Source organism: Gymnogyps californianus, chromosome 1 (assembly GCF_018139145.2).
Source record: "Gymnogyps californianus isolate 813 chromosome 1, ASM1813914v2, whole genome shotgun sequence".
NCBI classification, from domain to species: Eukaryota; Metazoa; Chordata; class Aves; order Accipitriformes; family Cathartidae; genus Gymnogyps; species Gymnogyps californianus.
This window is the reverse complement of record NC_059471.1, coordinates 80,589,826-80,610,602: the sequence shown is the minus strand read 5'-3', so window position 1 is coordinate 80,610,602 and position 20,777 is coordinate 80,589,826. Positions and strand designations below refer to the sequence as shown.

At 41.3% G+C, this 20,777-nt stretch overlaps 1 protein-coding gene across 4 annotated transcripts in view; it reads right to left on the bottom strand.

Annotated features, from left to right (window-relative positions):
• The window catches only part of TBL1X (transducin beta like 1 X-linked), a 202,315-nt gene extending 182,556 nt beyond the window's left edge, over window positions 1-19,759 (bottom strand). For 2 of the 4 annotated variants that reach the window (XM_050915578.1, XM_050915613.1), the window contains exon 1: window positions 19,448-19,759. The gene's annotated coding sequence lies outside the window, so the exon portion shown is untranslated. The remainder of the gene's footprint in view (window positions 1-19,447) is intronic. The other 2 variants (XM_050915589.1, XM_050915622.1) reach the window with 1 other exon arrangement.
• Window positions 19,760-20,777: the final 1,018 nt, after the last annotated feature.

Below are 20,777 nucleotides of genomic sequence, written 5' to 3'. Positions count from 1 at the left end.
TCATACTCTTACATTCAGGCAGTCCAAGTTAAGAACCAGTGAAATGGCTACACTTAGCTCAGCAAAACACCTAAATACTGTAACATTTCACACCACCATAGCCAGTCAGGCCATTTCACGAGGGAAAAGCACAGTGCTTTATATGTACTTCCTCACTGAGGGGTAAGAAATGGTCATTGTCCTCTAGACTTCATCTTCGGCTATTCAGTTTCTACCACTGGTTAACTGGGTACTGGTTGTGCAGAAATAGTACATTCAAACCAATGGGCAAGAAACAAGTTTCAGAGAAGTCCGTACTAGTATTCCACTCTAAACAGCTCTATTTTTAAACGACAATTGGATTTTTAATTTTAAAGGCAGTAATACTGAGATTTTAATCAATGCTTAAATAGGATGAATCCATAAAAATATGAGTTATTTGAACTGAATACCACATTGTGCTGGTGACCCTAATACGCCTGTTCCTTGATCTATTGTAATTTTGAAGTTACAAAAATATACAGTAAATTAAGCTCTGGACAATGATATTTAGCTGTCTTGAAATTTCCTTTATGTTCTGCCAACTTCAAGTCTGATTTGGACTAGAATGGTAACTGGTAAACAATAATCTGGCATGCACTCATTAGCAGAAAAACAAACAATGTATTTTTAAAATTACAATAAAGCAGATAAATTTTCATCTCACACCAGAAGAGTTTAGCTTCTAGTCCAATGTACTGTCTTTATTCTTTTGTTGCTGATTGCACAAATGGCAGAAAAATATTCTATTACACATTAAGCTTTTAGCTATAAGGTCTTTCATTTAGCTATTGCTATTTCTTCTCTCTCCCTTTTCCCCCATTTTAAACACACCATCAGTGTGAAATCTGCTCAGTTTCAAACAAGTGGGGTAGAATAGTTTGAGAGGGTAAATCAGTCCTAATTCTTATGTTTGCTTTTATGCATCTGAAAACCATTTCATGTTATTCTTACTATTTAAAAAATATCCTCACTATTGGGTAAAACATCCAACAGACTGGACGGGAAAAACAGTGACCTTGGAGGACTGCAATGAAACTGACTGTGACAACACTGTCTCAAATATGCAAAATAAACAAAAAGGGAAGGAAAAAAAAAAGAGAATTACATAAATTTCTTTTTTATAGTAACCTCAGCTATCACTTGTCAAAACATTTTAGCTGTTGTACGACTCCAAGCTTGAAGGTATAGTTTTAAATACATACATGTATTAAAAGATGAGCAAGGAAAAGAAAGTATTGTTTTAAAGCTTACGTTCCTTTTAGTGTCTAATTAATAGTATCTTTGTTATTTTAGGAGCCTCCTGGGTATTTAGAGGGCTACACTGCAATAAAACCAAGGTACATAAATGAAACCTATTAAGGTCGTCTCAGTCAATAAAAACTAATTGCATCAAACAATAGCCATGGCTGACGGACAGCCCTTGCTGGTGAGCAGGAGAGCAGGAGGGCGCCTCGTGCAGTCCTTACCACATAGAGAAGGGTGCCCCCCCCCGAATCATGACACCTCCAACCCTGCCCTCCCGCAGGGCGCACCCCAGCCCTCTTCACCCACCAACAGGAAGCGATTTGACAGTAATATTTCAACAGCCATATGGCTGTGCCATGCAAATCTGGCCTTGCTGCCTCATCTTGTTGCTGTTAACCTCCTCCCTGGCTTCCCAAAACATCTCCTGACAGATGCGTTTTGCCACAGTAAACACCCATGGTAAAGTTTTCTTCCTCACGCTCTTCGGGGAGAGGCCCAGAGGCTCCATCAAATGCGTTACACTGTCCCACAAGATGCTTTAGCCGAGTCAGAGGAGATTTGTGTGCACCAACACACGTGAGCAGCAAGGAGCCAGCCGTCACACTGAGAGGCGGCCTGCAACACCCAGCAGCTTGTGAACGTGGCTTCTGTCAGGGCAGGCCTGCTGGACCACAGTACAGGGACACTTGACAGAGCCCAGCAGACTGACCTCACAGCAATTTTGGAAAATACGGTAAACAATGTATCTTAACAATATGAAAAACATCTACATTGTTTCTCAAAAAGGCTTGGTAAATGAAGTCTAGAGCCTACCTTAGACAGAAAGCCTTTGAAAAATCCTGTGTTCAATGCAAGAAGGAAAAAGTACCCCAAACATTTATAAACCACTCAAACTCTACCTATATACTGCCTGGGAACTACATGAGTTCCCTTTTTCCTACATTATGAACTAGACTGCATATTTACAACTGTTTCCTTCATCTGACTAAAGTTTCATCTGTGATCTCCACACCTGTCTTTTCATTTTATCTTTTGCATACCACTATAATTTATTTCATTCCTTTGGTGACAGGCCTCCTTCATCTCAGAAGGGGAGCCTTACCTTCTCTGAGGACTATAACAGGAGGAACTAACTGTGACTAGACAATGTTTGGAATATGCATTTTTTGCTTTTAGCTGCAGAATGAGTCGGCATTGCTAGTGGATAAAAAATTCAGACTAGAGATACGGAGATTACTTGAAAGAAACTTTCAAAGCACAATTCTACATAGGGATGTCTCATGAGCAATTAGCAGAGTTGCTAACTTTCTCATTACTACATGCCATGTTATTTACATGGAAGCCTCACAGACTCATTCTTCCTTAAGAGCATTGCGGGCGGCAGTCAAACATCCCTTCACCCAGTCTTCGCTGAGAGGGGACTGGAGGTATGCGAACAAAGATAAAACATGAACCACAAAGACGAACCAGAAGGCCCACCAACTAGTTGTTCACTGCCTATTGAAAGCTTTTAGTTACTGGGTATTGTATTTAAAATCTACAAAGTAGAAGTAAGATGGATTTTAAAACATTTCTACTCCAGACAGGAAATTCTTAGAGATTATAAACTAGCAACTAAGGCCAAGTCCTAAACGTACACACACACAAAACTTTCTGCACAGGAGTACAGCTGTTACTTCTGTGAAACTGTTGTGTATGCAATTAAGCACAGGCATAAATATTGAATACCTATGGCCATATTCTATATGAAGGAAATGTCTGGCCTACAATAGAGAGACATATTTCACAAAAATATTCTTTAAGTATATAAATACATTTGGAAGGGAAGTCTTTCTTTTTTCCCCTCTTTTTTTAAGTCAAACTCTAAGATTCAACTTAAACATTCATCAAAATGCAGCCAAAAGCACTTTGGTTTTAATGTTTAAGAACTGGAAGGCTAGGTATTAGGGGGGAAATGGCTTTATTAAGTTTACTTCTACACTGAGGTAAGTTCAAGGAGGAAAGAGACATATTTGTAACTGGCAAAAAGATCAGTTCTTGGCTCTAACACAGCTCCTTTTTAGATCAGTGTCAACCTGAACAGTACTGACAATCATACAACACCTGAAATGGTCTTCCAACTGTTACAGAAACAACTGGAAAAAAGGCGTACACATCTATGTAAGGAAGCATGATGGAGAACATCAAGATTTTGGCCTAATTTTGATCTTGTATCATCAGGCATAATCAGCTCCTTTATATAAATACTTTTTATCATCAACATTTTAATTAAAATGCTTGCAATTATAATGACAAAAATACAATTTTGTAAAATAAGAAAACTGTATTTGCTGGAAAAATAAGTCTATCTTTCCAACAGCCAAACAACTGGATATGATCTAAAGATGTGTTGCTTCAAAAAAGTGAGGCAATTCTTTGATTTAGAAGACTTGAAAACACTAATATGTCATTTCCCTTCTCCCCAAACATACACGTAAGTGTACCAGAAGAACCATGAATAGCAACTGTTCTTATGAGAATGTTTTTCATGAAAAGTTCACTTTACCTCCCACACACATCAAGCTGACAATTGAGAATCAATTCAAAATGTAAGCACCTACGTCCTAAGAGAACCCTCAGTGCTCAGTTAACAAGTCTGTCATCTGCTTAATTTTGGTTTGGTAAGGGATGTTGAGGGTTTTTTTTTTCTTCTTCGGTTTACTTTCATTTGTTTGGTTTTTTTAAAGATTCATCAACACGACCATTTGTAGCAATTTATTAACACTTGCAGAACCAATTTCCTCTTTCAGAAAGGCCACTTCTCAATTAAAGGTTGAAAACTGGTGCTGTGTAAATGCTTACCTTCCAATAGACCACAGCCTCTTTAAGCTACTGTTTTGCTACCAGTCTCAACCAGACCTACCACTGATAAGAACGCCCGAGAAGATCAAACCTGTGGGAAAGCTGGCATGCGTGCCTCTCTCCCCAGTAAAACCGCGCCGTATCAGCACTATTGTTTGCTTCTCTCTCTCTTGCTCCCTCTCCGCCCCCCCCAAAGGAACATAAAATCTAATAGGTGAAGCAAGATCAGCAGGATCAAAACACAATTTATTTCTCACCAGCGTGATATGGCATACACGAACACCTCACTAAACATCACTCTTCACAGGAAGCAGACTAGCCTAGAATAGGCTTTGAAACTATCAGGTTCAAAAACTGTGAAACCAATCGTGAGAGAAACCTTTTCGAAACAGCAATTGCAAAAGACCCACAAAAATCTGTCAGTTGGGTCAGGTGCTCCTCCTGCAAGGACCACATCATACTCCTTTTCTTTAGCTTATTATTATTTAACTATGAAAGGTCTCTTGAAACACTAGCTTGCTGATATACTACAAACTGTCTTTATGTTTTCACATATTCTGGGGAAGGTGGGGTTCCTCCCTAATTTGAGCAGAGACCCATAAAGATACAAAGTTAGATGCTGGTACAACTATGTAAATGCAGGTATTACTCATTGATTGGCTGGGGTTGAAGAAATAAATGAAGTACTAAAATGGCCTCTTTCCACCACAAGCTGCATGACCCTGTGACAGGGCCCCACTGTTCACTTTTATTTTTTTACTGCATCAGCCAGATTCATAATTAAGATTTCTAGAAAATTTTGTGAAACAAAAAAATAAAAAGTTCTAATTAACAATTCTAAAGAAAGTCATTAAGTAATATCTGTAGTGTTGAACAATTAACCCCAGACTGTTTTGCTAGGTCAACAATGCAAACATATTATACTGCGATCGGCTGTCAAAGACTGTTGTTACTAGCAAGAAAGATGATAATCAAAACTTTAAATGTACGTCTAAAATTTCACTTCATAGTTTCTGTGGCTTGAAATTAATTTTCGATATTCAAACAGCCTACAGTATGCTTCATACAGGCCCATATTCTCAACCTAAACAAAAAGAGAAAGAAATGAGAAGGAAGTCTAAGCTACTATTTTACAGGTTCTAAACTCTGTGGACAGGAACAGTTCATCACATTTTGTTCTTCACATCAAATTTCTTTTAATAAATATCTTCCACGAAACTCTCCTCAATAAACCTCCAAGCCTGTGCAATTTGCATATAATTCTTACATAGTAAAGTTCATCATTTGATACTACTCATTTCTAGATATTCATACACATAATTAATATGTAGATCTGTTTCATTTTGAGAAGCACTTGGGGTTTTTTTGCATTAGGTCACTATACCTCATATTCTTGTTTCTTTAGGGTTTTTGTTTGTTTAAAAAAGAACAAGGTTCCCAGTTCCTACTATTTCAACCACAAAACATCTTCTCATGTTTTTTAAGGTAGGAAATATTTGTAATAAATACTGAATCAAACCACCACTACAATAATAGTACATCTTCCCACTACATCAAATGTTACATTAAATACAACACAGATGGGAAAAAAACTTGTTACCAATTTACAGTAAAGACCCCCTAACTTCAATACAAACCATACACCACCTTGACAGAGTCACCCATGTTTTAAATGTGAGGAGCTGCCTCTGAGGATGAGGACCAAATTTTGCCCTTTCAAGAAACATATGAAGATGGAAAAAAAACCCATCTATATATAGACTGGCAGTAGTCACTTGGTAGGATCTTTTTCTTTAAAATACTTTTTAAAATACTACTTTATTTAACTTAGGGGAAAAAGAGGGAGGTGATCTTCTGTTGTCAGAATGTTATGATGCACCCCTGTATTCAGACTAATTAGTTATCCAAGCGCTAAGCAGCCACTAATTCCTCTGATTTCAATTGGAGCTGTACCTACCCAAAGCTTCTGAAAACCAAGCCACTTATTTAGATATCTATATTCAAAAATGTTGGCCTCTTAAAGCACTCAGCTAGTACACATGCTAGAGACACAAATTATTAGCAACATAATCAGCAAGAGCCATAGCCAGTATACAAACAGTCTTGAGTGTCTGTCATAAAAGCACAGAAATAATGAGGTGCAGGTAACCTTAGTGTTTACTTCCATTTAGGTTAAACTCAACAGTCTGATCTTGCCTGACAGCAACCCCAAACAACCTATGGCTTTAGAGCCAGGTCGCTACATGACAAGAGCAGTACTTTGTTCCTAAAAATGTAGTCAAGAGAGAGATACCACCATGTGTTTATCCAGGTTGCTGGTGGTCTAGCTGAAGTAGCCTACAGCTTTTCCAAAAGCAGTTTAATGCCTCTCAACGCCGATTAGATGACAGTCACAGCTATGCAAGAAAGTTTTAAGCAATTAACTGCCTTTGGAAAAAAAACTGTACAGTCTGAATTACCTTTTGCACTGCATGTGCTAGGATGGTCTTAAGACTGAAGGTAACAGCTGTTATCTCAGTGGGACTGTCTTGTCTTTTGTGTCATAATTATACGGTAATATTTCTGGAGAGCTACAAATTTTGTTTAGAAAGCAGAAACAATAAGAAGTTGAGCCACGTCAAGTCCCAGTGACAAAGCAAGTTGCTGGAGTGACAAAGTAGCATTACCACACCACTTGGGAAAAACCAATAATGGCACACATAGCATACAGCTTTAAGAAACCCAAGAAAGCAAGCTTCAGGGAAGGAAATCACATGTATACAAACATTGATAATAAATAATAATAAACAGAAGGTCTGTTCATTACATTATGCAGAACCCGGAAGAAATCATTATTCATCTGCCTGCCTGCTCAGTCTGTATTTTAGTGCAGGCTGCAGAAAATAATTTCCAATATTAAAAAAAAAAAAAAAAATAAAAAGACGTGCAGGTGGATGGCTTTGTGTATCTGATTTCATCAGAACCCTGAAACATAAGTGCTGGAAACCAGAATAATCAAATGAAAGACTACAAAGCAGACTAAACCCACCTCAAAATAAATGAAAAAAATGCATGTACATACACGCATTACATGGAAATCAGAAGGAGGGACTCGTCGCCAGCTCCTTGAGACAAAGGTTATGATGCTGAAAATAGAAAATCTAGTTAGCAAAAATATTTTGATTACGCGACTTTCCCTTTGGAATAAACTAGCAAGAAGGAAGGAGTCAAATTTACTTTGTCCTTTTATAGGCAATTCTTGAAGAAAGTATAGTAATAGTCATAATTTTCAGTATTTCTAAAAATGTCATATTCTAATTACAAAGTGCTGTTAATCTTTATTCTTATGCACATACACAAAAAAGTAAAATACGGTTTATTACATTTCAATCTAAGAGATTAACACATTACTATTTATTTTTATTGGCAGTGCGCCCAAATACCCCAGATCTGCAAGACTGATAGTGAAAAGGAAAATATTTCAGGCCTCAAAGAGAACAGATCGATGGTTGACTGGAATGTGTAAACAGCCAGAGCCTGTTTTACTTCCCACCCCCACTCTCACCATACACACCTCCTCTACGTAACCCCTCCCAACATTAGCAAGGAGTGCTGCTCTCAAGCAGAGGAGAGAACAGAAATGTAGTAACATCAAATAACAAGATTCCTGACATTTTAAGATGCAAGAATTTGGATTTACTGAAATACCATGGTACCATGTAAATGTCTGGAGTCTAAAACAAAACCAGTACTGCATAAGACCCAAAAAAAAGAAAAGAAAAGATAAACAGAAACTAAGGGAATCCAAATGCTCCTCTCTAGATTATTCTTCGTGCAACTAAAGATCAGCCAGATCTGTGTTCTATCAGAGAATACTGATCACAGCCCTACAAAAGAGAAGGGATATTTTCATAAAAATATACACAATATAACAAAGCTGATGTCAAAATTTAATGTTGGTATAAATTACCTTCTGTGAAAACAAAGATTATTACTTGCATAATGATATATACACCCACAAAGCAGTAAGTCATAAAAATAGATATCATCACATCCTTAAGAAGTTTACAATATAATTAGATCAGTGGTTTTTAATCTCTTTAAATTTGTGGACCTATAAAGATACCTTATACAGTGAATTTGAACAGAATGGCAATAGACTTCCTTTTTTTTTCCCCTCCACAGGTCTCTCAAAAACCAGTCCATGTGTCCTCTAGCAGCTTGCAAGCCATGGTTTGAAACTACAGAACTAGAGAACTGGTAAATATTACTGCTGTGATTTACCTAGTAGCTTTAGTCTCCAAAAACAAACCAAACAAGAAAGTACCAAAAAAACCCCACAAAAAACCCAGAAATGGCAATTAAAACATCTGAGCAAATGGTCGTGTATGATGGGAAGCTCAGAAAACCTGAGAGAATAAAAAGGGAAAACTTGGGGGGGGGGGGAGGGGAATATATAGTATGGTATAGAGTCAAACACTGAAAGGCAGTTTCATAATCTTGTTGACATATAATAGGTCACACAGCTCTCGTACTTTTTCTTTCTTTTAATTTTACCGTTTTTATGAATGCATTTGGCTAACATTCAAAAGAACACATCCATAGACTAATGAGGGTAAAATGCTGGCTCAAAGGAGACACAAGCAAACGGTCTGTCAGTAAAATATTTGCAAACAGTTGAAATCAATAATAAATTCAACCTAACGAAATGCAATGCATACAAACAGAAATTAAAAGACTGAGGCAATTGGCAAATAGATAAATGATGTTTCAGGCCACAGGGCATGCTTTCTCACATACGTTAGCACGTTAAGTAGGCTGGCAAGACTTTCGCTCCACTTGAGACACCAGAGAAATAAACATATGTATTTCCAAAGACAAAAATAACAATTAAGACAATGCTAACAGCATAAATAATTATATATTTATGTAAAGCAACTATTTGTAGAATGTTTGAGTCATCAAATGAAAAAAGTTTGAGTCAGAAAATTTATTTTTAAGGTTAGAAAAATAAACTTAATGCTCCTTCTGCGTAGTTTTCCTTATCCACTGTTGACAAACACAGAGCAACCACCCCAGAGAAAAACAGTAAATTAAAATAAAACACATACACCACATCCTCAGTACACAGATATACCCATTCTAGGGTTTTTCCGCATTTAGGAGGAGCGAAACCTTCCTATTTATTCCTATGGCCAGCATCTAATATGAAGGATGAAGCATTGCACTACGTACTGTCAGGCTTCTGCCTGCCAACTGAGCCTCCCTGGTGTCAACCAAGCCAGCTGCAGGACTCGGACCTCCAGAAGGCTTTGCTTAGCTGGCACTAACCAGTCGGCTGTGGTAGGCTTGGTGCTGCGGTCTGTACAAAGTAATGAGAGCCAGACTGCTGAGATTCATCACAGAACGGATTAGAGAAAGTATAGCTCCAGCCTCTGGCCAATGTAAAACGCGTGTATACCTATCGCTGCCTGGGAAGGCTGGCACGTGGTCTCGACAGAGGGTATGGCATTCGTAACCCTCACGCAAAAGACAAGCATCAGGTGCCAGACCCGACGTGTTGGACTTCTTATATGATAGGTCACAGCTGGCAGAATAGTTTTGAGACTATACACAATCTAGACAGGCAACGACGAGAGCGTCCTGCCACTGCTTGCCAGTTGCTTTATGGGTGGCTGCTGCTAGAGTTTCTTAGACCTTTTGATGTGGGCTGGCCTGAAAAACTAAGGGCACTTGACTGAAAAAAGTCATAGGTTCCAACCATCCGTCCAAGCTGGTCACTTTTCAATGTATGTGTTTGCAACCTCAAATTGCTACGTCTTACACTTTATACTGCAAAATATTAAGCCTAAGTAAATTTCAACATAGCCAACATAGCTCCTGCACATTTTAAAGAAACTGGGCTTTAAATCTCGACTTCATGTTTATCAGCTACAGAAACTTCAAAGAATATTGTGAGGATTCAGATAAGAATGGTATTCAAAATAGATCGTGGAAGTTATGCCATACAAAAAAGACTACTAATGTGGGCTACAGGAAAGGAGAGGGACACCACAATCTCTGTTTCATTACAAGAACACTGACTGTCAGGACTAAAGCTAAAATCACGCACACCATCAGTCGCGTTAAAAAAGGCTCAGAAATGTTTAATCGGTCAAGAATCTGTGCTGCCATCATATAAGGCCTGATCCTAGAAGTCTCCTGCACACGCCAAATATGTTTTTGCAATATCAGGCAATAGCTATAACAGGATTTGTTGAAAGTTCAGAACACAAATGTATAATCAACTCTGTCCTTGCTGGCGTTACCTGTGTATCGTGGAGCTGACAGAAAGAAAAAATATGAAACACAGAAAATATCCATTAAAATGAAACCTCTTAAACTTCACTGGAAACTCCAACAGTTTTCATTGAGGGGGGTTAACAAAAAAGTTTAAAAGGAATCACAAAAAGGTTGGAAAAACTCAATAGAGGCTAGTTCGGAGGCAATCTAATACCCTAAACCCAACTCTGTTCGCCAAGAAACTAACTTACAGATTAACAGAAGATTAACAAATTAAAGCAATCATTATTTCTAACTCTAAACTGACTACCGAAAGGGAGATAAAACTTTTTTTTAATAATTTTCTTTTGATACTTTGCTATCCTAATTTATAATTTGACGGAAAACAGGATTGTACTTTAGTAAGTAGAATTTCACATCACACTTTTTAATAAACTAGCAACAAAATAAATTGATAATGTGTTTTGATCTTTAAAATTCTTTAAAAGCAGTCATTAATAAAATCTTCATAGTAGTTCTGTAGATGGTAGGCACTAAGTGGAATGTAAATGATTTATCCAGCTGTGGAAAGGAGTGCCCTATCAATTGCCTTGTAAAGATGTTAAGGAACAGATTTTTTTTTTTAAACGGAATATATATTCAAATTTACTTTAAAAAAAGGAAAAATGTTGTACTTCAAAATAATCTCATGGCAATATGAATATAGGAGCAAACAACTATAAAAGTATTCACTGTAATTATCTGAACACTTTTTAAATATGTACAGGATACAGGTCACTATATATTTTTAGTAAGAGGAAATTAAATTTCTTTCTTTCACACTGGACTCCATGTACATAAACACCTGCTATGCACAACAAACGTTATCTACAAAGCCACCATTCACTGAGTATGATCAAATTGACAATGTATAATCGCATTTAACATGTTGCCATTAGAGAACACAGAACCCTTCCATGTTTCAAGTTATTTTTTTAACCCAAAATATATGCTGTTGGTAATGTAATAGACACCATGCAGAATATATGGTTTACCCTAAGCAAAATTTAAAATAAAAAATTTAATCCAGCAGTGAGCACATATGCATACAAACATGCAAAACATTAGAATAACCAGACACACACAAAAAGCCATTGCTGTAACCACAAAGTAACACTAAAATATTAGAAAATACCCACATACCATATATGCTACCACCATAACACTGAAGAAATGCACAGGAATAAGTGTTTTGAAGGCATGTCATCTTAGCAAAAAAAAAAAAAAAAAATACAGTTCAGAAAATTCCTAAAAAATTTTCCTTGGCTACTCAACAGTCAGCAGGTTAAAATCAGTGGAGCCTAGCTTTTGAGGTAACCTACTCCCACTCTTCTTCCTCCTTCTTGTAAACTGCCCATCAGGGCCTAAGCTACATTCTATTTTTTACCTAACCTCTACCCAGCATAACGAGACTAGGTAGTAAAGACATGATAGTAGTCTCCCAGAAAAGTTGATTTCATTCATCAGCAGTGAGAGTAACCATTATGTTAATGTTTTAGTAAATTTGAGCTGTATGTAATAAATAGATTCTTTCCTTCCATTCTAATATTGTATTTAGGGCCATCCTTTCAGCTTGCCTGATGTTTTTTTCCAAGCACATAAAATCCTGTGAGAATGAAGCTGGATGAATTTTTACGATACACTGTCATGCACTACTTTTAAACTAATTGGCTCATTTAAATTAACTGGTTATGTAAGATACTTATTGATACAAGCAGAAGTATCAGAGCTGAGCATGTCTGGGTTTCTTAATATAAAAACAGATTCCTACAAATACAAATGAGCATTGTTAGTGAGTTATAATACCGTCAATCCAAAAAAACAGAGTAATAGTCAAAATGGAAATAAAGAAACCTTGAATACCTTTCACAGAATGACACAAAATCTGTGTCTTGTCAACACCATGCAGTGTTATTAAAAATGTACCTCCTTCTGTTCTTTACTTTCATTTTTGAGAACTGGGGTAAGAAGATGTGTTCCTCATTAGAATTCCTCAGGCCTGCCTTTTATCTGTGCCTTCCAGATTACATTATTTTAGTTTAAAAGTCAACAAATAAAAAAGTAAACTATATTAACTATATAAAACTACAGAAGCTCTTATATTAAAAAAGGACAAAACTCAATCCAAAAAGTAAAAAACAACAACAACAACAACAACAACAAAAAACAGCAGTCAAAGTTAAGCTACAATGAAAGAGAGTTGAATGCATATAATTGGCTGCATTACCAGTACCTTCCGAAAACATTAGAAAAGATTTGGTGTGTTTCAATGAATTCCATAACCAAATTCCTGGAAGTCTAATTCATGTGTGCACGTAAATGGGCATGAGGAGTTAAGTTTGTTTCGTGACTGTAGAAAGCACCAGATAGATATCCTTGGAAACTAATCCCCACAATATGAACAGGCACTGTCTTTGCCTGGATTCTCTGTTCCACCCTGTCAGCAAAGCTCGACCCTATCTGTGGAGAACGCTCAGGAAGAGGGTAATTTTGCTTCGATCTCTCTGTTGAGATCAGGGTTTAAATTTTACTTCTAAGAGCAACCAAAAACTAAACAGAATAAAAATCTTAAAAAAAGGAGGAAAAAATGAAGATATTATAATTTTGAAGTTTGAATGCATCCCCCAGCCACATATGGTACCCGAGTTGTCATCTCCTGGTCTCACCATGCTCAGTCAGATGTACAAGCACAGTATCCATCCACTCCTGACTTTGCCACATTTCAGCAAGCACATCATTAAAGGGTGCTGCACCTCTGTCTTCTCCCAAAACCAGACATCCACCTGGCCCAGTCCTACACCCATTTCACTGGCTCTGCACCACCTCAGGTGCTGCTGACTGGAGCCTGAAACCTGAGCATATCCTAGTTCAGGGCTTGAAAGCCCACCCATCGCATTCCAGCATCACTCTCCAACCTCAGGGTGACTCCTTTTTTCTCCAAAGTTACTTTTCAGACTACCTTAACGCTATCTACACACGTATATACATACCTACGTGCCTGCACACACACTCAGAGGCATGACAATTAGTGTAGTTCACTTCAAACAATATTTGTGAAACTGATTACTGGTTAACAATCCCAACTGAGACTATGTGCTAACAGAAGTCTTAATACTAATGGGTCTCTGGATGCACACATATCCTCTGCCAGTAGCAACTAGACTAAACTCACTGGCATAGACAACAACCAACTTGTAGCCACTGAATGACACTGAAACCATCACACGGTTATAACAATTCCTAATTGTAAGTTGCCAACATATAGGGATTCGTAAAAAGTCTGTATTTTTACTTCACTTTATAAAAATCTCATGTATGTATTAACTGTGTACACTGTGAAGGTCAATTCTTTTCGAAGAACGTCTTTTCAATGATTTTGCTGTAGGCTACTGGGTTGTGTTCAAATTGGTGCAAACTCATCAGTGGACACTTCTAAGCATGGAATGTAAGAACGGCAGTATACATGTTAATCATAACAATGCAACAGCATCCTTTCAGCAGAGCTATTATAACATGATTATTTTGTTCAAAAATATAAATCGTAAATAGTTGGCTTCACTCTTGAACTGCGGAGAATATTCTGCAGAGTTTCCGTTCAATGGTATGGCATTAATGAAGAGCTGATAGTGCTACACAGTAAAATATAGCAGAAGCCAAAGTTGTACACCCAGTGCAGTTTGCTGCCTTCAAAAAGGAGCACAACAAATGTATTATTCTGCAAAATGACAAAGGGAATCTATCCACCAAAAGAAAATCCTCCTTCTTTTCTTGAAGATAATGTCAAAGGATATTTTCCAAGTATTTTTAATGCCTAAGGGAAAAACGTTGCTTCTTTGCTCTATCAATAATTTATTGCAGGTATGGGAAAGTTGTGTTTCAATAGGGGGGGAAAAAAAAAAAAAATCACATTTCATGTTACCACATCTCTCCACCTAACAAAATTATGATTTTATGTTACAAAACACATTCTAAACCCACTACATAATAGTAAGAGGTTAAACTGTAACTAAGAATTAGGAGCTTAAATGAAATTTAGGTTGGTAAATGCTATCATGTTTTGAATGGCAGTGGACTGAGGTATAGAGTAACCGTTACATATTAATGGAGAACACTGCTTTTTCAAAAGCCTTGTTTCACCCTCCAATGGCAGAGAGTCAATAAAACTTAGCACTTAATTAGACAAAAGTATTTTGATGAGTATATATACACACACAATTATTACACATCATTAGTGCTACTCGTCTGTTCATAAATAGGCCACAAGTCGTGTCATCTAAGCATCAAGAGGCACTGTTTTGTCCACGTGTTTAGTGTACAGTGTAACTTCTCATAGCAAATGAGTAAGATTCAACACCCAAGCCAAGCTGTATTTATGCAATGCGCTCAGCTAAAATATTAAAATAATTGCTTCTTCATACTACAGTACTATTCTCATGATTTTGTATTGTATGGATACTATAGAGTTCTTGGCATAAAATTCCGTTGTAACTTCACATAAAATTATGAATCTTTACATGCACTCCAATTCAAATAGGATAAGCAGACATATATTGATTGTCCATACTACAAATAGAGAAGGTCAAGAAATGGGGTTAAACGCTGTGATGCCCCTTTTATTGCATAAAGTCAACAAGATTATAAAAATGGAAGCCAAATCATCAGATGCACCTAACCCCAAGCCTCTTTTTGTACTGCAGTCATACTACTAACCCAGAGCAAAGAAAGGGAACCAGTGGCTGGTACCTGGACACAGGCAACATACAGACTGCATGTACACCAACATAATCTTCTCTCCTCAAATAACAAATGAAGAAATCCAATACCTGCTGCTAGAGTCCAATATTTTTAAGGCATCAATATCACTTAAACTAAATACAAATATGTGCAAGAAAAGCGATGCAAGATGTCTGTGCTCCTTAACCTTCAAAAACAGTCATGTATCCATAGTTAAACATGGTTTCAGTTAAGGCAGCAGAAGCAATTTTATATTTCTATGGAATTACTAAACCTTAGTAACTATAATTTATAAATCTTCGTCTAGGATTAAGATCTCCACACAAGAAGAAAACTGGTAAGCAACGATGACCTTTTCTTACGAGACTGAACATCCTTCTTTGATTCCCCCTCACTTTTACACAGTCCTAACTTCAGAGGGCTTCTTGTGTTTGTAAAACAAAATACTGTCAGTCATTCTTAAATGAAATTCCATTATATTAATGACCAGACTGCCACAAAAAAAAAGCCTTTAAAATATTCTCTTGTCTACCAAAGAAAAGAAAAATAACCTAAACCTTCATTTTTCACCTTTGGACGTTTGTTTCAGTATCATTAAAATGACAGATTTTGTATTGACAGGAGGGCTGCTATTCCTATGTAGAGCCATAGTTCCAATGTTTTTGTTTAATTTCGACCAACTTGTCCAAGTAGGCCATTTGGTAGAAACCTATAAATGGCACCCAGGGGGTCTGGGTTCTTGCTGTAAAGAGGTCAGCTATTTCCTCCTAACTAAAAATAGGCAAGAGGAGGGAGGGGAAGAGGGAATGGAGTTTAATTTAGCAGCTGAAAAAGAGTTTACAAAATTACTTCCATCTTGCCTCATAATGAAGATTATGAAAAAAAGAATCTGCCCTCAAGAGTTACAAAACCTTGATCGTTTTATAGGCAGGCTGGTGTACATAATCTAAAATAATACTAGGGATTAAAAGAGTAATAGTAAAGAGGATCCAGGGTACGGATCACACGTCACGAAGGCAAAGGGACGCCCGCACCCTTTTTGCACAGAGCAGCCAGATTTATCGGCAGCAGTGCTGCCAGGTGTTAACAACTCTCCTCTCTCCTACCAGCTGAGGTCACACCGTTGTCCTGCAGATAAGGCACTACAATCAGCTGCTGTTCCCCTGAGTCAGTTTTTTCCACCATTTACCCTCCTGGCTTTTTGTCTCCCTCGCTTACTCACATTACAACCTTTTCAGGGCAAGAATCGTCATCTACGATATTCCCAAAATGGCCCTGATTTGAATGGGGGCCCCTTGGCACTACTAAAATATAAACAACATTAGTTCAATACCAACTACAGCATGAATTCTAACACTGGACTCTAACAGTAACCAACAGAAAACAGCAAGAGCTAATGGCACCAAAGCACGCACCCACCCGCTACCTACAGCAATCACCAGGCTAAAGCCCTGGGATGGGTTTCCAGCCTCATCTCCATGACGAACCGAATTCAGCATATCGCTAAATCCTAGGCATATCGCACTGCTGACTTAGCTACCGAGAAACAACATCCCATCCGCACTGAAGGACATTCTCCTCTACTCCTTCCAAGCTCAGGGATGTCGGCCTTTAACAACTGCCACTGCCGGAGGAGTCTCCGTTCAGGAAGCTCTTCCAGAAGGCACGCCACGTTAGACATACCAAGTGGACAACAGGTTTACTTCTGGCCCCGTCGTCACGGAAATGGAAAAAGCCCGTCTGTAAATCAATGACAGGACCAAAACTGGGCAAACTGGTGGAGCAGAAGCCTGACAATTCCAAGCCTGACACGTCCCCCTTCCCTATCAAGGATTTAATTTATTTTTGCTCTTTCGATAGTCTTATTGTGGAGGATACTTGCCACCCGCTGAAAAGAAGAACAAGTAGCATAACTCTCAGCGGTGGCATGGCAGAGGACATTGGAGTTACTTTACTTAATGGGATGGGGGAAGGGCAGAGGACGTACTCAGATGACAACTTATCTGCAGAGGGGGGGTTTTTTGTCCTATGAGACTCAGACAGTTGTGTAGTTGCCTGTGTTTACATGTGTAATTTTTCATCCTCTTTGCTTCTGAAACACTTTTTCATCTTAGGGGGAGAAAAAACAACCTTGGTTGTTGCTCAGCTCACCGAAGGTGTTAAATTGAGACGACTACAGCAGCTCTGCTCAAATCTCCACTGGTTTTACCATTATTGCGTGTAGCCCAAGAAAGGTTTAACGTATTTTTAATGTGATAGCATCCTCCCCCTCTCGTTTTCCTTTTTCCACCCACCCCCTCTACAAACCTTCTGTGGGAAAGCTTCCCTTTTTTACTATCACTGTCGTTGAGATGTTGCAATTATTATCTGTAATTGTTTAAAAAAAAAAAAAAAAACAACAAAAACCCCAAACTAACGCTGAAACACACTAGGACAATCCTGCTCTCTTGCCAACAACATCTGCTATCACAGAATGAATGTATTTACTTCAAAACCTGCCTAGTGTCTCTGTATATGACAGTACACTAACTGTAGGACAGGAAGAGGCCTAAATCCAGCATGTGCAGCCACATGGTAAGCAAGGTATATTATGTTAAATCTTGTACATGCCACACGAGCAGTCTCTGTTAAAAGATTGCTAATGAATGGGCTAAAGAAGAAAGACATGACATTATATTTGTCACGAGTAAAGATGTTGTATTTATTACCTACAATCAGATTTCCCTCTGGCACAATATATTTATTTTCATACTATTAGCCTAAAACACCGGTTTTGAAATTTTAATTTTACACTCCATTTTATCCAAATCATCACTTGAGGAGCGCTCCTTTCAATGGAGTATTTCAGTTTTCTGCAACATTATGCTGCAGTATTTTCTTTTTTGGTGAAACACTCAATGAGCTCCACCGAACAGACCACTTCCCCTCCCCCACCAACACACACGCATCTACACTTTAAGACTTGCGCGTCAAGGAAGGAAAAACGCCGTACAAATCCTCGTGGAGAACAGCAAGAGACATGTTAAGACAACATAAAGGAAAGCCTTTATTCAGTCTTAACACCGACTTCGAGAAATTAACATGCAAGCCTAACTTTTAGGGTGTGGCTTTGTGTTTTTTCCCCTTTTTGTGCTGTGCAGGATGTCTACTCGAGAACCCAACATGTAATTAAATAGGTCAAGGGTCATTCGCTTTACATCACACCACACCAATATGTAGCCGCGCACCGCACCGAACCGAAATATCAGACCAACCGCTGAGATTAAACCAGCACCACAAAATGGGGAAGAGGCTCAGCGAGATGACAGCAGTTGAGGGAAAGGTGTCCACCAGCTTCCCGCCCCGCGGCTGGCTGCACCCAGCGCCCCGCCGCCTGGCCGTTCCCCTGCAGAAACCGCACCGACGCCGGGCACGCTGGCCTGGAACAAACTGGTGTGCAACAGGTCTGCAAACCCCGTAGTGCCCTGCCTCCAGCGCCCAGGCCCCCCAAGGGGCTCCCCCGGCACCACCGCCGCCCCTCCATCAGCCTGCAGCGCCGGTAACGGGGTTGGCAGCAGCGTACATCGCCGGGGCGGGGGGGGCGGGGGGGATCGGGGGCGAGGTGGGGGGGATCAACTTGTTTACCTACTTGGAAGTAAACTTCGATGTACGGGAGCGATCGGCCCCTCCGCCCGCTGCTGATTCAAGCCCTGGCGATGAATGGGATCCCCTCCCCCACCCGGGCTCTGCAAACTCCACACTTGAGCGTGAATACCTCGCATTTTTCCCCCCCTGAGCATTTCTCCTTTTTTTTTTTTTTTTAAAGAAAAAAATACATTAAAAGACTATCTCAGAAGTAGGGAGCCGCTCCAGAAACTGCCCCCTCCCACCCCCGGCCCCGGGGTCGGTCTGCTCGGGGGCAAATGAAAGCACACCCGCCACCGAAACGGCAGCCCCACACACATCGCCTCGGCCCAGCGCTCCCGCAAAAAAAAAAAAAAAAAAAAAAAAAAAACAACCAAAAAAACCCAAACAGACCCCAAAACGCCCGGGTTCAAAAAACTTCGTCATAACAGGCAACGGCTGAGCGACCCCCCCCTCCCCCCCCGCCTCGGGCGGGTCAGCCCGCCGGGCCAAGGCAGGCTGCAGAGGGGACGCCGGGGGGCAGCGGGGCGGCGGGCCCCGGCCCCAGGCTCGGGGGGCTGCACCGGGGAAGGACGTTTGTCACCTCGGCGCGCGTAAAAGGGAAAAAAAAAAAAAAAAAGAAGGAGGGGGGAAAGGGGGTCCCCAGGATGAACAGGATGAATAATCCGCCTCGGAAACTCACCTCACCTCGCTCAGCGGGCGTTAAAGGCACAGCTCCCGCTCCCGCGGGCGGCGGGGGAAAGCCTCAACTTCTGCGGGCGGCGCTGGCGGAGACTTTCCCTCACTTGCCGCGCATGGTGCAACTCCTCTTCCCCCGGGGTCCCGGCCAGCCTGCGAGGAGACTGTAAATCCCCCCTCGCCGCCGCCGCCGCCGCCGCACACGCCTCCTCCTCCCCCTCCGCGCGCACAGGCGGCACAAGGAAGTCCCGGAGAGTGGGAAGGGGAAAACGGAAAGTTTTGGGGCGGAATGGCGGTCAGGAGGTGCCGCCGCTCGGCGCGGCTCCGCCGGCGGGGGGCGGTTGGCGGGGCCGGTGCGGGCGCGCGGCGGCGGCGGGAGCGGCGCTGAGGGGAGCCGGCCGCGCCCGGGGCCCGCCGCCGCCGCCGCCACCGCCGGGCGGGAGGGAGGGGAGGGCGGGCGGGCGGCGGGGGAGGGGGGGATGGGGGTGGGGGGGTGCACCGGGGGGCGAGCGGCGGAGCCCGGCGGGGTGAGGAGGGCCTGGGTGGGGGGCGAACCTGCCGCGCCGCGCCCTCCCCCACCTGGGTCCCGCGCAGCCCCACGCACACGCACACAGAGACACGCAACTTCAGGCACCGCGGGTGTCCCCAGCGCCGCCAACGCCCCTCGGGGTGCCCTCAGGTAACTCCTGCCACTCGCTTCCACGCGGTATTTTCGGTATCGCTGTGCTTTAGCACCCCGCGCCCCCCCCCCCCCGTAACAGAAACCCAGTGACAAACCCAGCACACACACGCCACCCCCACCCCCCCACGCACACGGAGGACAACCTCCCCCACCCCGCCGAGGAGCGCGGCGTTAACCTTGTGCGAGCCCGGCAGCGAGGAGCAGAGCCGCCCCGCGCGGCCGGGGACACGCGTTGCCCACGGCTGCCCTCCCCCACGCACGTACAGCGCCCGCAGGCACCCGGGCCCCTCTCACACGCTCCCGCCGGCCCGGCCGCCGGCGGCGGTTATCACCATTATGATTATTTATTATTGTTGTTATTATTAAAGTTTGAGGCCGGTGGAGGTGCACGGAGAGGTGCATCAAGCCCGGCTCTGCAGAGGCCGGCCGACATCGAGGCGCATTGTCTGAGCCCTCACAGAGATACACAAGAGGGACGCATTATTATTATTATTATTATTATTATGTTTTGCACACCGAAGTGGGCAGGGTGCAACGATCCACGCGGGGCACGCTCCCCGGGGCCCTTCCCCCCCCCCGCCCCAGCGCTGGGGGACAGCCGGGGCAGCACAATGGGTGCTCTCCGCGCCCCCCCCCCGCCGCCGCTGCGCGC